This window comes from Marmota marmota, unplaced genomic scaffold, assembly GCF_001458135.2.
Source record: "Marmota marmota marmota unplaced genomic scaffold, marMar, whole genome shotgun sequence".
NCBI classification, from domain to species: domain Eukaryota; kingdom Metazoa; phylum Chordata; class Mammalia; order Rodentia; family Sciuridae; genus Marmota; species Marmota marmota.
In genome coordinates this window covers 60,053,396-60,058,592 of record NW_025999900.1, presented here as the reverse complement: position 1 = coordinate 60,058,592, position 5,197 = coordinate 60,053,396, and the positions used below count along the sequence as shown (strand labels likewise).

Genomic DNA, 5,197 nt, shown 5'->3' with positions numbered 1-5,197 from the left:
AGAAGAAGTCTCCTTTGGTCCTTGTTTCCCCCCCCTGCCCAGGAAACAGGCACTCCTGGAAACCGTTGTGAGTAGCGTCTGATTCATTCCACTCCATTTCTCTTTCCATAAATTCGAAACTCTGATTTGGAAGGGACAGGAGGTATTCATTTAGGCCCTTCCCTGTGCCAGGCGAGCGCCCACTGCTTGCCTCTGCCACACTCCAAGTGGTGCTGGGAAATCAGTATCATCATCCGTCTTTACAGATGAGGAACCCGAAGCTCAGAGTGGTTCAGAAATGAACCCAAGGCACACAGCTTCCAAGTGGTGCAGCCTGGAATCCCACTGGTCCCTAACAGGTTCCAAAGCTCCTCTTCTGCCCAGGTACCTCGGGGGCACGGAGGGAACAGACTAGCACCTGCCTCTTACTCTCAGCTTCTCAGGGTGTAACAGGGGTAGTCAGGATGGCATGGCACTGGTCAGAGCTGAGACAATACTGCAACGGTGTGGGGTTTGCTTAAAGTCCTTCGGGAATTCCCAGGGGGGCAGCCTGTTTTCCACTGGAGAAAAGCAAATGGAGGCTGGGCCAATGGAAGGGTGATATCCGAGCTGGTCCTAGAGATGGGGCAGAGTTAAAAGGGCATCTCTGGGGGGTCTTCCAGGCTGAGGTCACAGCCTCAGGAAAGAGAAAACAGTGGAACTCTCAGGAACAGGAGACTCATGTGGCACTTGGGGACAATAGTGGAAACATAGAAAGGGATGCTGGAGATGAAGTTAGAGATGAGACTAAAGGGCCTGGAGGGCTCGGCTGGGGGGAAAAGCTGTCACTGAGCAGAGGAATGACATGCTCTGAGTGTCAGTCTCAGGCTTCCTGGAGGAGCACCTCAAAGGCTGAACTGAGGGTGGGGGACAGCTTTTCAGGGTAGGAAAGCCAGGGAGGCTGCAGCCATTGTCACAGATCAACAGGCTGAGAGGTGGGGGTGATGCGGAGACAGGAGAGTCCTGGAGTAGGAGTTAGGCCAAGACGAAGTGATGGGACTCAGACTGGAGAGGTTCAGGCACAGTCCCTGCACAGGGGACAGGGACATCCGCTGGGAGAAGCCGCCCAGGAAGAGCAGCAGGTGCAGAACACACAGTGGAGTCAGTCTTGTGCAGATGAGTCTGGGGCGACCATCAGGCATCACGTGGGACACGCTGTAGGGGAGTGGAAATGTCGCCAGGCACCTAAGAGGCTGGCCTAGCACCTTCCAGCACAACCCAGGACAGACCCAGGAGGCCTCGGAGATCAGCCCCCAGCCCCATCCTCCCAGAGCAACACCCCAGCCTCTGATTAGCCGACCTTCCGACACCACCCCAGGGCGCTCCCTCCCACCAGCCTCTCTCTGAAGAGGTCACTTCCAGCCTCCTCCACTCATCCAACCCCGCATCTTCTCACGCCTTCCTTCCAGGGAGGGCTCCTGGGCCCTCCTCCCTGCTCAGCCCCCTGCTTTCTGCCAGTCCCCGGGATCCCTTATGCAGTCCCCATCCTGACCCAGCTTTTACCCCGTGACAGACTGGCAAGGCCACCTTTCACAGCACCCTTGATGTCCTTGCCCTCGCCCTGCACTGCACCTGCTGACAAAGCTCCAATCAGCTCCTCTATGAGGTGGACCCAGTGGAAGGCCTTCAGGTCATTGGGGACATGCCCCTGAGGGGTTAGCAGGACCCTAGTCCCTTGTTCCCCTCTCTTTTCTGCTCCTGGCCTTGAGGAGAGGTTTGCTCCCCCTCACATTCCCTTCCATGAGGGGCTGCCTCGCCACAGGCCCCAAAGCAAAGGGCCCCAGTGATCATGGGACTGGAATCTCCGATGCTGTGAGCCAAAATAACCCTTTTCTCTTTATAAGCTGATGGTCTCAGGTATTTGTTATAGTGACAGGAAGCTGACAAACACAGACATCCACCAAACTGAGGAGGCCTCGGAGATCAGCCCCCAGCCCCATCCTCCCACAGCAACACCTGATCTCACACCTCGGGCTCCCTGCCTGCCACAGAGTGGAAATAGCAGGCTCGTTGCCCACTGTTCTTCCAATCCATCTTCACCTGATTTGACTCCTTAATAATTGATTCCTAATAATAGATCATATGGCAGCACAGTGGGCACCTCCTCCAGGAAGCCTAGAAATCCCAGACTTCACACAATGGAGGCATCAAGTCCGCAGAGCAAACACCTACCTGAGTAGCTAGACGAAGGCTGGGACCAATTCACACACTGTCCGTCAAGAGAGGCTCCGTCCAATGAGTCACCAAGACCAGCCAGACTCCACCTTGCAGCTTCCCTCTGAGGACAGAAGCAGGAGGGAAGCACTTTCCCTTACACCACCAGCTACGCAGAGAGAGAGAGAGAGAGAGAGAGAGAGAGAGAGAGAGAGAGAGAGAGAGAGCCGGCCCAGGAGGCCCAGCTCAGTCAAGCTCCCTTCCTCCAGCTCAGTCCTCCTCCCTGTCTCCAAGAGGAGTGAGTTGACAGGGGCAGAGTAAAGGGCGCTTCTTTGCAGCACTCCAGAAGGTCAGAAATCCCTATGTCACAGGCCAAGGTGGGAAACATGATCAGGGAAGGCAGTGACTTCAGCGTGTCTGAAGCAGTGCTCAGCCTTCTGTGTCAAAGAAACAAGCCGTTTCAATTTGTCACAGGGTGAAACAGGAGCTGTGGTCTGCAGGTCTGTTTAAGTCACTCAGAGCCTTTTGAAGTTCTCCTTGTGACCCCGAAAGGAGACATGAAGGAGCCTAGGGACAGAAGGCAAATAGGGAGCCTATTGGTCTCCCTCCCTGGGGCTTCAAAAGCCCATCTCAATGACCCTTATCATGGTTGGAGTTACGGAAGCCCTGGCGCTCCGCATTTCCCCTGAAATCCCTCCGATTATTCTAATTAGAAGGTGCTCAGACCCCTCTTCAGCTTCTCTTTCTCCTCCTGAACAGGCATCCTGCATTCCCTCCATGCCACTCAGCTCACAGGATCCTTGCTCCTTCCTCCCACGGTTTCCTTCCCATCTCACCTCTACTCACTTCTGTTTCCCACCTTTCCGTCTCCCTAACTTTGGGTCATCCACAACCAAACGCAAAGTGTTATGAAGGTATTTCTTCCTTGAATGCCTCAGCCACCATCTCCCAACACAGTGCTGCTATCTCTGTCCTGACCTGTCAGGGTTTTTAGCCACCCCCTTCCCTCCTGACCTGTGGGAGAGATTGGGGGAGCACGCCCCGGCCAGGACAGGCCAAGAAAGGTAAAGGTCGACTGGCCACCCACACCCAGCCCTCCCTCACCAGGACAATCCGGCAGGCCAGGGAGAACAGTCAAAGCAGGATCTTGTTTAATGAGAAAACACACAGCTAATATAATGTACAGGAGCCAATCAGGGTAAAGGTCAGCAGGGTGGAGAAAATTTACATCTACACCCAACCTACAGGCAGTAATGTCCCTGAGTGCAGAAGGGTTCTGAGCCTATCTTAGAGGTGGTCCGATTCTTCATCACCACCCACCGCAATGCCCTCTGGCTAATCGCTAGGTGCTCTGTTAGCCACTAGTGGCCCCAGGACTGGGAAGCGGGTAGCAGCCAGCAAGTTAAGTTTCCTCTTTTCTGATGCAACATGTCTGACGTTACATCATGCCCTACACTGACCCCAACCCAGTTTCTGGGTGTCCATCTCTTTAGGATCAAGGTTGACGCATGGCATGGTGGCTGCAAGAGGCAGACCTGGGTCTCCATCAACTCTGCCGGTAAACTGCTGCTGTATTTAGATTTAAGACCTATCATTTGCCTGGACCTCCATTTTCCCATGTCGAATGGAGATGATAATACACAAGGCACAGAATTTGGGGCAATCAAATGAAAAGACTTTAAAAACCTGGGCTTTATCAGGCTCTGCAGGAGAGACTCCTCATTATTATCTTGATGAGAGACTCAAGCAAGGGAGTGAATAGTGGCCACAGCCCAGTCCCAGGCCAATGGGAGCCCCCCAACCCCACTATCCCTGAACTTCCCAGACCATCTGAAGGATGCGGGTGGCCCTTCAGCCTCTGTGAGTTGGAGCTCCACCTGCTACACCCTCCCCCGACTTTGTTTCACTGCCAGTTTCCTGAACTCTGGTTACCTAGCCCCTTAAAAATGGCGCAACTAACAAACACTAATTACTCTGGACAAAGGAGGAGGCTCCCTGGCAGCACAGCATTCAAGGACGGCCGGCCGAGGTAACAGGCCGGGGATGAGCCGCAGAGCGGGAGCTTATCCGCTCTCTGGAACTGGCGAACTCTTTCCAGATTTTAATTACATTTCTCAAAAACAAAAACAAGACCTGCTCCCCTGTGAGAGCTTCAGCCCCATGTTATGGAGAGCAGAGCCAGCTGTGTTGGATAGCAGGTGACAAAACACACAGGGACAACAGTGGCTCACATGTCGGGGCATGAGCAGTTGTCAGGAACCCCCTGCTGTCCCCCACGTGTAGAGTGACAAGAGTCCCCCAAGCCCCCCAGGCTCCTTCTTCTTCCCCAGGGTACCCTGCCTGAGGGAGGAAGAGAGAGAGACATGTCCCAGGAAACCCTATGTCCCCTGGAGCTCCCCAGGACGGATGACTGTGGGATCTAACAGCTTCAAGTCTGCACCTGACTTCACGATTTCAACAGCAGCTTTTAAGAAGGGAAAGAACACCTAGGCTCTCTGGACTCCGTGGGTCTCAACAGGAACAACTGGAGACTTGAGTCCTTAGGAAGGTCACTCCACCTTATTCAAGTTACAGTTTCCTCATCTGTAAAACTGGGGCCACTGCTTTCTGATCTATCAGCCTTCCCAGGTCGCTGTTGACCTGAACCTGACATAAAGGGTCATAGCTCTAAAACCCTTTGGAAAACTTGGGAGGTGACATGGCTTTGTCCCTCTGAGTTAGGGTGCTGGGTGACAGAAGCCCAAGGATGCTCCAGCCGCTGTGCAGACCAGGTAGGAACACCAGCGGTTCTGCCTGTTAGCCTGGTGGGTTCTCTCCATCAATACTCCCTGCTGGCCAAGGCCCACTGGGAGAGACTCCTTTTGAAATTCCTTCAGCATCCAGTGTCATGGAGGCCACCTGCTGTACCAACAATTCTGTTTGAACTTTGAGTTGCCTGAATGGCTCACCCTACCCCTCCAACCTGACCTTTTCCCCTGGGACTTGCAATAGGGCATTGGTGACAACAGAGACAGAATTCACAGCC

At 54.0% G+C, this 5,197-nt stretch overlaps 1 long non-coding RNA gene across 1 annotated transcript in view; it reads right to left on the bottom strand.

The window, feature by feature from the left end:
* Nucleotides 1-3,194, bottom strand: part of LOC125615363 — a 6,327-nt gene extending 3,133 nt beyond the window's left edge. Inside the window, exons 1-2 of the long non-coding RNA XR_007345970.1 lie at nt 3,019-3,194; nt 2,191-2,296 (exon numbers count right to left, since the gene is read on the bottom strand). This is a non-coding gene — a long non-coding RNA (uncharacterized LOC125615363). The remainder of the gene's footprint in view (nt 1-2,190; nt 2,297-3,018) is intronic.
* Between the last annotated feature and the right edge of the window lie 2,003 nt (nt 3,195-5,197).